We start from the raw sequence: 12251 nt of genomic DNA, 5'->3' as shown, positions 1-12251 counted from the left end.
AATAACAATATATAACCTGGTATAAGTGTACAATTTCACCAGGATTCCTATCTGAAAGTCATGTGAAAAAATTACTATTGTGTTCACTCCTTATTGGTCTGTCACAACTAACCAGGTTAGACAAAAAAAACTTTGATGAGTAAAAAAGAGCATTAATACCAGCCTTCCAAATACCCCCTGTGATATTGAAGCAGATTGGGACGAATAAATAAATTATTACCTTTGTCTGGTTTCTGAAATTGGTAAACCTAAAACCACTTCCTTGGTCTCTAAGGGAATATCTAATTTCCTATATAGTTTTGGGACCTCATTCTGGAAATTTATGATTGGTGCATTTAGAGATTGCTAAAATATTAGATTTTGCCTATTAGAAGTTGAATCAGTCTATTAAACTATGTATGGGGTCTCATACTGACTTTCACTGCAAAGTATTGATAAAAATTAAAATAGACCCAGCATCTTTCACCAGCTTCCAACTGATTACATCATTAACAAGGAACCCATTAGGATCGAACTGCAACATTCTAGGCTCTCTCTGTAAGCCCATGTGAAGAGGTCCTTTATGAACAAAATGCATAGGGCAGAGCCAAGCAGTGACACAATCATGCCCGCCTTGGGAATTGGCAGGTGATTGTGATATGCTTTATACCATTTTTGTTTGTGAGTAGAAGTCTTTATATTTTAATGAATCAGTGTTTGAATGTACTTTAATAATTGAGATTCTCCTTGTTCTCTTTACCCTGTGTGAGTGATTTATGTAGTACCTAAGTGAGCTATCTATATAAAATCTGAATATGGTTGTTTTGAAGCATGATGTGCTATGCCTGGGATTAATTATCCTAACTAGCCAACCATTGGGGATTATCCTATAAGTGCTGTTACACCTCTTGGCAACTAAAGTTTAACTCTCTGATAAGCAGTGCAGAGAATCTTTGTGTGTAAACTAGACATGTGCAATTCATTTTGTTCCAAATAATTTTTTTACAAATTTTGACAAATTCGGAAATATCTGAATTTCCGTATTTTTGAATTTCCAATTTTTTTCCATATATTTTGAAATCCGAAAATTAAAAGGGGCAATGCACTCTATTAACCTCCCTGGCGGTATGATTATTTCAGATTTTTGATGCTGAAAGCGGTACAATTATTTTGCATGGAAATTGCGTTTTAGATTGTAGGCCTGCAATTCTTAGGAATAACTAATTTAAATCTGTCCAAACCAGAGTCTAGTAGACATCCTGGGTATGATAAAGTTTGAAACACAAAAATCTTAAATTATAATATAATAAATAACTATAAATAATTATAACAAATAATAATATAATAATAAGTTTTGTTTTCATAAGTTTTTTTTATTTGCTTAAATAGCTTTTTTGGTTTGTTTTGGGTGTTATGGAGGTGGGGGAGGGGCCTGTTCCTGGTGGATAGACACTCACATCTTTTCTGCCCCTACAATTTAGGCTCACCTACTTTCTCTTGCAGTTCCTTATTGGGAACTACCATCTAATGCTGCAAAGTTATGGACATGTATATGTTTTTTATTTTGATTCCAGAGCAATATTTAATGCTTAATATCATACATAACAAGCTGTATTATTTACTGTTTTACTTTAAATAGTTGTAGTGTAAATGTTTGCATTATTATGTTTATATTAGGTTTCAAACATTGGATAGGACACAGAGACAGGAAAGCTAGGACATGGAGCTAGGAAAAGCTAGGAACTTTTCTAATAATAGAATACTTTGAGTACCGTATTTATCGGCGTATAACACGCGCCGGCGTATACCCCAAGTTTAGGAGGGAATTTTAAGGAAAAAACTTTTAGGAGGGAAAATTAAGGAAAAAAACTTACATTTAAATGTCCATCAATGCAGCCTTATTAGTGTCCATCTGAAGCCTTGTCAGTGCCATTTGCAGCCTTGTCATGCAGCCTGTCCATCATTGCAGCCTGTCCATCATTGCAGCCTTGTCATGCAGCCTGTCCGTCATTGCAGCCTTGTCATGCAGTCTGTTCGTCATTGCAGCCTTGTCATGCAGCCTGTCCGTCATGCAGCCTGTCCGTCATGCAGCCTGTCCGTCATGCAGCCTTGTCATGCAGCCTTGTGCATCAGTGATGTCAGCTAATGTTTTTAAAAATGGTGCCGCAGAGATGTCCTGTGTATCTCGGCGGCGCCCAGAAGTTATTGGCGGCTTTCGGCCGCTCTCGGACATTCTTGGCAGCTTTCGACCGCCTCGGCCCTTCTCGACGGCTTTCGGCCGCCTTGGCCGTACTCGGCGGCTTTCGGCCGCTCTCAACCCTTCTCGGCAGTTTTCGGCTAGCCGAGAAGGTCCGAGAGCGGCCTAAAGCTGGCAAGTACGGCCGAGGCGGCTGAAGGCCCGAAAATCATGCGGAAATCGCGGGGCGTCGGCGTATAACACGCACTCGTGATTTTCCCCTTATTTTAAGGGGAAAAAAGCGCGTGTTATATGCCGATAAATACGGTATATAGTGTTTGTGTGTATTTAGTTTATTGTGACATTAATAATGTATATACTTTTAATACTTACTTTCTAAAGAGCAGCAAGTAGTGTCCTCACTAGGGATGAGCCAACCCCCCCCCCCCCCCCCCGTTCTGTCTGCACCAGAACATGCAAACAGGCAAAAAATTAGTTTGAACACACAAACGCCGTTAAAGTCTATGGGACACCAACATGAATAATCAATGGAGACATGTATCAATGCAAAAAAAGTTTTAAAAACTGCAGTTTTTTTCAGGAGCAGTGATGTTAATAATGAAATCATGAAACAATAAAAGTGTAATATTCCTTTAAATTTCGTACCTGGGGGGTGTCTATAGTGTGCCTGTAAAAGGGCACATGTTTTCCATGTTTAGAACAGTCTGACAGCAAAATTACATTTCTAAAGGAAAAAAAGACATTTAAAATGACTCATGGCTACAATGAATTGTCCGTCCGCAATATACATAAAAGTTCATTGATAAAAACGACATTGGGATTTCCCCACAGGGAAACCCTGAACCAAAATTAAAAAAAATACATGGCGGTCCCCCTAAATTCCATACCAGGCCCTTCAGGTCTGGTATGGGTATTAGGGGAACCCCGCACCAAAATTAAAACAAAATGGCGTGGGGTCCCCCCAAAAATCCATACCAGACCGTTATCCGAGCACATAACCTGGCAGGCTCACAGGAAAAGAGGGGGGAGAGAGAGCACCCCCCTCCTGAACCATATCAGGCTACATGCCCTTAAAATTGGGGGGGTGCTTTGAGGTAGCCCCTCAAAGCACCTTGTCCCCCATGTTAATGAGGAGAAGGGCCTCATACCCACAACCCTTGCCCGGTGGTTGTGGGGGTCTGCGGGCAGCTTATTGGAATGTGAAAGCCCCCTTTAACAAGGGGGCCCCCAGATCCTGCCCCCCCTTGTGAATTGGTAATGGGGTACAGATGTACCCCTACCATTTCACAAAAAAAGACAAAAAGGTTAAAAAAGACAAGAGACAGTTTTTGACAAGTCCTTTATTAATTTCTTCTTCTTTCATCTTCTTTCTTCTGGTCTTCCTTCCATGTGCTTCTTCTTCCTCCATTTCTTCATCTTCTTCTTCATCCACTATTCTCGTCCCGCATCTTGCTCCGGCTTCTTCTCCATGCCATCCGCATGATCCACCTCTGTGGGTGTCTTCAGCCGTATGATGCTTCAATTCTTCTCTGGTGGTGTGGGTACAGCATGGCTCTCTCTGGTGGTGCGGGTACAGTGTGGCTCTCTCTGGTGGTGTGGGTGCAGCGTGGCTCTGTCTGGTGGTGTGGGTACAGCGTGGCGCTCTCTCTCTCTCTGATGGTGTGGGTCCAGTGTGGCTCTCTCTGGTGGTGTGGGTACAGCGTGGCTCTCTCTGGTTGTGCGGGTACAGCGTGGCTCTCTTGGTGGTGTGGGTACAGCGTGGCTCTCTCTGACAGCTACAGCATGGCTCTCATGGCTCTCTGGTGGTGCGGTCACAGCGTGTCTCTCTCTGGTGGTGCGGGTACAGTGTGGCACTCTCTCTCTCTCTGGTGATGTGGGTCCAGCGTGGCTCTCTAAGTTGGTTTTGGTACAGCGTGGCTCCCGCTGGTGGTGCGGGTACAGCGTGGCTCTCTCTGGTGGTGCGAGTACAGTGTGGCGCTCTCTCCCTCTCTCTGGTGGTGTGGGTACAGCGTGGCTCCCTCTGGTGGTGTGGGTACAGTGTGGCTCTCTCTGGTGGTGCGGGTACAGTGTGGCTCTCTCTGGTGGTGCGGGTACAGCGTGGCTCTATCTGGTGGTGCGGGTACAGCGTAGCTCTCTCTGGTGGTGCGAGTACAGCGTGGCTCTCTCTGGTGGTGTGGGTACAGCGTGGCTCTCATGGCTCTCTGGTGGTGCGGGTACAGCGTGGCTCTCATGGCTCTCTGGTGGTGCAGGTACAGCGTGGCTCTATCTGGTGGTGCTGGGGCTATTAGTTACTCAGCGCAGTCCTCTTTCTTTTTCCATGTCTCCTGTAGTGCCTGCTTGTTTCCAGGTTTTCGCTTCCCCCCCCAGCAGAGTGCATGCTGGCAACTGTAGCCGTCTCCCTGCTGATATCAATTGGCCCTCTTATCTTTACTACATTTCCCATGATACCCCACTATTTTTTTTCTGATGGGCTCTCTGCTGTGGCCAATTGGGAGAGAAGAACAAACAGGAGGCTTTCTTCTCTCCCATGCTGCAAACAAGCCCAACACGAGAGAGGGGGGGACATCCTGACAGTGGCCCACAGCTTACACCCCCACCCTACTGTGCAGATGGACACATATGGCTGGAGGAGGAGGAGCAGTAGTCCGTAGGGGCCGAGAGCGGAACTGTCAGCGTGGCTCTGAGGCTGAGCTGTGTGTGAGAGACACACAGCTCAGCCCATACAGCCGCTAGTTCCGCTGGAGAAAGCACAGACCGCGGCCGCATAGCGTTAGGCGAGCAGCGGCCGCAGCCTGTGTTAACCCTGTCCAGGCCTCTTACCTCCCGCTGTGCGGCCTGATCTTGAACAGGCTGTGGAGTGGGCGGCCCACTGGTCAAATGCCCGGTCTGCCCTTTGGCCATTCCGGGCCTGTCCCACAGTACACAGAACATAGAAATGCAATTATTTTAGTAAATATAAATGGCTAAATACCTTTACTCATCAGCAGTATATAGCAGTCTTGTGACTTCCATCAGTGTCTGGTTAAAATTTGTAGAGGGCGTTTTCATTCTCCTCTGACTGTCCTATGAGGCTGCATGCCCCCTTACCCTCTGTCTGGACAGTGCTGATTGGCCCTGTGCTGGTCACATGCACCCTCTCCCCCCAAAAAAAACTCTCTAGCACTACACACCGATCTGAGCACCTGCAGAGTGTCTCCAGGGCTCTGTACAATCAGTAGATGTATCAGGGACAGCAAATGAAGAGGAGGATCACAGATGACAGGATGAAACAGCTTTTTTACACAATGCAGAGAATTAACCCCTTAGATTCCACAGTGAGTATAACAAGCATGCTTTACTGTATATACAGACTGGTTTGGATCAAATGTCAGTGCTCGTGTGGGTGCTTTACACAAACCCCGGCACATAACTGCATAAGGCCACCTCTCCTATGGCATCTATTGCATCTGAATGGGTGACTGTATGCAGTGGTAATTCCTGAGAATGTCATGTCATTACACAAGCTATGAAAGCTGTACGGCCCCTATGCATAAAGCTTTATAAAGGCATAAAACATGCATGCACTTCAGTGGTGAACTGCATATATTTTCTTTGTTTTTATTTTGCCTTGAGATATTAAAAAAAATATAAAAAACTTATAATAATTAATATACTAGGAAGATCCCATATATTGCAAAAGTTAAAACATTTACATTTTTATTTTTTTGGTCCAGAGAGAGTTGAAAAAAATCTAAACTGTGATTGATTTTGTTTGTCACCTTTGCCAGTAATGTTTCTGCAGAAGTTATTAGGTTTTGTCATCTCATGAAATGACATTTGTGTTTACAGGTAAAACAAGTAATTTTTAAGTTGAGGAAAATGGGAGAGTACTTTCTCTCATATTGATCTTTTTTTTATCAGTGTAACAAAATGTGAAACTATACAAGTTGTATCACTACCTTTTCTACAGTGTTAAGGATACATACCTTTTTATTATTTGGAATAAGAGCTATTTTTGGGGGCATAGCATACAAATAAAGCAAAAATTCCTTTATAAAAATAGTCTTCATTTAAATGATTAAAAATCTTTAGCTTCCTTCGATATCACTTATTAAAATCTTTTACAGAGAATACAATAAAATGCAGATGAGAAAGTGGCACCTATTACTATGCAGAGAGAAGACAAATAAAACCAATTAAAGAATTAATCATTTTCTGCATGCGCTATAAAGGATGTATTCACTGGAGTCCAAATAATATGTGTAACTTTATCTGAAACTAATTAGCACAATATGGCAGATATGTTTTTTTCTGTATGTTGAAATTGAAGAATCTAATGTGACATGCTTAACAGAATCTGTAGATTTGGTATTAGAGAACTAAACCTGGGGTGTGTGTGTGTGTGTGCGTATATATATATATATATATATATATATATATATATATATGCAGGCTTTCTTTCTCAGAAAATAGGTGCAGGAACTCAGCCATGACCCTCCAACTCCCCACCCCCCCCCCAAGCACACATCCTCCAAACCATCCATTCAACCTCCATCAAATGGTGTGCTCAAATTTAATTTATAGTGCATACAGAGTGCAGAATTCAGGGGTGCACTTCGCCTTCTTCTGCATCCCCCATCCACATCTCACTTTCTCCTCTCTTCAGCTCTGACCTGCATGCAGCCCCTCTTCCAACTACCCCCATCTTCTCCCTCCCTCCTTAGAAGCTCCATCATCTTCCACATGTCTTACTTGTGTTGCTGTATTAAGTTGAAGCACCCAGCTGGCTCTAGTACCTCCCTACACACTGTAAGTGGCTCTGCCTCTAACACTTGCAGGGAGATCATCCAGTAGGGGTTTTGGAATCTACACTGCACCCCGGGTACCTTTATTTACCTTGTCCCCATCCTGCACTCAGTGGGAGCCACTCAGGAGATGAGATATGTGGGAGCTGTTGGGAAATAAGCTGTCATTGATAAAAAGCTGGACTTCTTTTTCTACAAGTGATAGTGGTGACTGGTGAGAAGGGAACAAGAGGCCTGAGCCAGAGCTGGTGGAACTGAGGAACTGAGTTCCACCAAGTTCTAGCTGAAAAAAAGCAGTCGTGCATCTGCAGCAATTATTCTCCAAAAATATTGTTTCAATAAAAATGCCCTTTTAATTCTGTGCCTTGTGATAGATATAATTAGGGCAGATTGTACCTTATGAAATGCAACCTAATTATTTTGGGTTCTTGGGTTCACTCTCCATTGTGCTCTTATCCATAATGCACGTGTACACACCACGCCCGGACTTTCCGGCAGACTAGGTCCGACGTTCTTCCCGACTGACTTTTTGGCGGAGTCCCAGTGGACTTCCGAATGAACGGACTTGGCCACACACGAATGGACTAAGTCCGTTCTAAAAGTCAGTTTGTTTTGAACGTGATGATGAAAGACGGGACTAAAAAAGGAAGTTCAATAGCCAGTAGCCAATAGCTTCCCTTGCGTCGTATTTGACGAACGGTTTTCCTAATAGGATTGGAGTCCTTCGGACAGATTTGAAATGTGTTCTATTTCTAGGACAATCGGATTAGCCCACACATAATCGTATTGTCCGACGGACTGATTCCATCTGACCTTGTCTGCCGGAAAGTCCGGTTGTGTGTACGCGACATAATAGTGCTGATCATTTTACTTGATACAAGTCGTTTCTAAAAATCAGTGGTCCTGTAATCTTAACACCAACACAAAAGGCTCTCCTGCTCTCTGTTTTACCCATAAATTTAAAACAAGTTCTTCTGTCTTCTTCATTAAACCATTATTTCTAATATAGCCTATAACTACTCTAAAAATGTTGTCACCTTGACTTTAACCCTAAAGCCGTGTACACACGATCGGCTTTTCCAACAGGGAGTGTTCGATGTGAGCTTGTTGTCGGAATGCCCGACCGTGTGTATGCTCTATCGAACATTTGCTCTCGGAATTTCCTCCTGCAAATGTTTGAGAGCAGGTTCTCAAATTTTCAGCCAATTTCACTTCGTTGTCGGAAAGTCCGATCATGTGTACAGAAGTCCACGCAACAAAGGCCATGCATGCTCGGAATCAAGTACGAGCCGGAAGCGCTTGGTCTTGTAAAACTAGCGTTTGTAATTGAGATAGCACATTCATCACTCTGCAAATTTTTAAATCTTTCAATGCAGTGCATTCTCGTCTTCTCTTCTTTTAGAATGCTAGAATAATGAAGTTTTGCTCTGCTGCTGATATTCACACAGAATTCTGACAAACTGATTTTTTATTATTTCTCGTGATCTCCTAAATAATCGTTGTTTTTTTTTTGTTTGATCTCCCTTTTTTCCTTCAAGATCTCCAGAATATATTTTTTTTTTCTAGCGATCTCCTTTTTTTTTCTAGCGGTCTCCAGAATAATTTTTATCTTATTATCTTGTCTTTTTTAACCTCAAAGAGATACAACTATGTTGGTGACCCTTGTTAATTTGACATTGTATTTTTGAAATGTAGCTGCCTACTCACAAACAAATTGTCCTTTTTGAAGTAAAACACATAGCCAAGTATTTCTCGAAACAAAAATGAGAAATTTAATAGGGGTCTTGACAAAATAAAGGGGAAGGCAACGCTGGAGAAACAGTTGGAATTGGTGAAGCCTTTGTACCCCAGGGCAGATATCAATTATTTGACAGGAAAAATTGGTAACCTGAGGAGTCCATTTAATAGGGAGCCCAATCCGGTCCAGAGATTGGGAACAGCAGCAGATGACATATCCTGAGGCTGTGGTCTTACAACAGCCTGCGTCTTTTGCCAGACCACACCAAACCCAGGCCATCACTCTCAAAACTTCCTTCCATGCTTCCTTCCAGGCTGCTCTGGTGGGTTGCGTGGCTGTGGTGGTGGTGTTGCTGGAGGTGGTGGTGTTGTTGCTGGGGGTGGTTGAGGAGTATGGTCCAACTCACACACGTGGCTTTTAGTTGTGAGTTGGCCCCTCATCCTCTTGTTTAGGGCCTGAAGAATTATCTCCTCAAAGAGATTCCTTCCAGTTTACTGGCTGTCAGACAGCCATGCGACGCATGGCCACCAGAGGTCATTGTTAGAACAGCAGTAGCCTGGCAAATTAAAGTTGTCGTTGACTCCTCCAGGTTCCTCACCTTCCTGGTCCTTTTGGTTAGAAGGCGGAGGGGAGGAGCCTAGGATTCAGTCAGGCTGTTTGCCATGGCCTCCTGCTGGCTGAGACTTTCCTGTGTATGAAAAGGGTGCATATTTTTAGGTTTTTGGTCATCAATCACACACAATTTTAAGCTCATGACTGTAGCAAATTGAATGTTAACAAATAGAAAAGACTATCATTCTGACCCCAGCATTTTTCATTCTTATCCCTATCATTTTTGGCTACTATTGTCTATTGATATGTAAACCACTTTGTTAAATCTCAAATTAGTGATCAATAATAGCATCTAGTTAACATCATTCAATTTTTTGACAAGAAATATGTTGAACAATGCTATACCTGGCTCAAGCTGGGCTCCTCCACATCTTCTTCCTGGGTGGAAGGCCCAGGTTGAACATCTGAAGCCTCATCTGATGTTGAAGGAAGCGTGGAAGAAAGTGTGGAAGGAAGGGTTGAGAGTGATGGCCTGGGTTCACTCTGGTCTGACAAAAAACGCAGTCTGTCGTAATACCACAGCCTGGGTACATATACCTCATCTGCTTCTGCTCCTGATCTCAGGGAATCCTGGACCTTTTTGCACCCACTATTATATGTGCTCCTCAGGCCACCAATTTTGGCCTTCAAATAGGTGATGTCTGCCGTGGGAGTCACCAGCTTCACCAATTCCACGTTTGGTGCTTACACTACTTCGTCCTCCGTTCACAGATCATACGTACGACGCATGCGTGTTGTGCTTCATATATACTGAGCATGCATGAAACTCTGCCCCTGTCCTTCTTTCTAGTGTATTCCCTGCCCTTTCTCTTTTGGCGCAGTGGGAGAGTACATGGCGGAGACAGAGCAGATGCATGCAGAGAGCAGCATTGAAGAGGAAAGCCCGGAGCAAGGCAGTTCCCGATCCAGGAGGAGATATAAAGCCTCAAATATGTCCTTTTTAGAGATGTGGAGATGGTGGACATCTTGAAGAGGGCAGACTATGATGGAAAGTATGGACCTTACCCAAACTCAAATGCGAGCAAGGCCAAGATCATGACTAATGTTGTGAGAAGTCTGCACAGGAATTTTGGGGTACAACGATCCAAGGAGCAATTGAGGAAACGCTGGTCAGACCTGAAATTGAGGGAGCATGATCAGTATAGAAAGATCAGGGAAGCGCTGAAAAAAGTATTTGTCGTGCGTTCCTATTATTATTATTATTATTATTATTATTATTGTTACTTTAGTGCTGCTCCATGTGCTTTTCTTTACTGTTGTACAGTTTAAAATGGCAAGTTTTTTGGTTCGTGGGAAAATAGTAATTGTTCATAGTAAACATCTTTCGTTCAACCAGTAATACAACGTTTTTTGTCAGATGCAGGTTAACTACATTTGTTAATGCCTATTTGTATGAAAATAAGTTTAGTACATTGTTGTATAGGTGTGCTTGTAACTATAATGAAATGCAAACTTCATTCAGTGTAAGGAGAGGACACTCAGCAGCTGTTTACACATCTGGATGCAGGAGCACTAGTGTGGGACACCATACCAACATTTCTATGGTGTTCCATGCAGGTACTCCAGTGGATACTAAGGGTCTCTCCATGCCTGAAACTTTAAAAAACAGGTAAGTATTCCAGCTTTTGAAAGGGAAAAAATCATGTCTTCAGCTTGGAACTCGGCCAAAACAGACAATTTGATGACACTTCAAAGCAATGTTTCATATTCCTATTTCTTGCCTCAAATATCTGTGTGCTAAGTATACCTTTTTTTTTGCATTCACATAGGGGAAAAAAGAATTGGAAAATCTGAGGACACCAAGAACCCCACTCTCCTGAAGAAGGGGAACTCCCCACACACCATGAAGATGTGGATTTCGAGGTTCAGGAAGTGGGAGAAATGGTGACCACAACAGGTCATTGTCTGAGACCAAAGCTTCAGGTAATAGATGCATGCCTGCATATTTATAATACATGGTGTGTATTTTTTTTATGTGCTGTGGATGTTGTGGAAGAAGAAACTCACTTCAACAGTGCAAGTGCACAAATCCTGATCAGCGAAATAATGGTGTACAATTGTGAATTAGAGAAGGTCAAGGAAAACATCAATGATGTTGAAAAAAGACTCACCAACATCATTGATGTTTTTGCAATCTAACAAAAAAAGAATTCAATTTTGTTGTTATTTTATATGTTTTTATATAAATTTTAAAGTAATTTGAAAGCCAAATTTTGAAGATGCACAAGTGTGTCAACATGAGCTACCTGCCATCATGGGATATCAATGTAGGCATTTGTAAGTGCAACCCCTTCCTCACAACTAAAGTAAGTGAGAGGAAGGGGTTGCACCCCAAAAACACGTCCATTGATCCCCCATGATGGCATCTCACACATGTTGACACGCTGGGTGTTTTGTGGCTTTAGAAAAATAGATGTAGTGAAAAGACACACATTTTAGGCATGGGCTCATGATTGAAATCCACATTATTGAGTCACAATTTGTGTGCATCTTCAAAATTTGGCTTTTACAGGGGTGACATCACCCCATCTGATGAAGGCAAAATCAACACTGTTTTGACATAGTAATGTCTCATATTGCCTTTACTTTATCAAAATTGAACTTTGTAAGTTCCTGCATTGTAGATGTGTATGTTATGATTTTAAACATGCCCGTTTAGCCACAAAAAAGGCTATATATTGTCAAACATACATGCTATACACCATAGATGTTGGTTTGTTAAAAAACTCTTTTGTAACGCACATGTGAATGTGCTTGGAGTAAAATGTTTTATACTCAGCGATGTGTGGCTTCTTCTTTCAATGCTCAATGCCATTTTTTTTAGTAAGTTGGTGTAGTTACAATGACAATGGGGGTTGTTTACTAAAGGCAAATCCACTTTGCACTACAAGTGCACTTTCAGTGCAGTTTCAGTGCACTTGTAGTGCAAAGTGGATTTGCC

This window comes from Lithobates pipiens, unplaced genomic scaffold, assembly GCF_037356315.1.
Source record: "Lithobates pipiens isolate NorthernLeopardFrog02 unplaced genomic scaffold, aLitPip1_a1.2 Scaffold_8, whole genome shotgun sequence".
NCBI classification, from domain to species: domain Eukaryota; kingdom Metazoa; phylum Chordata; class Amphibia; order Anura; family Ranidae; genus Lithobates; species Lithobates pipiens.
The sequence above is the reverse complement of the archived record's forward strand: the minus strand, read 5'-3'. Positions refer to the sequence as shown.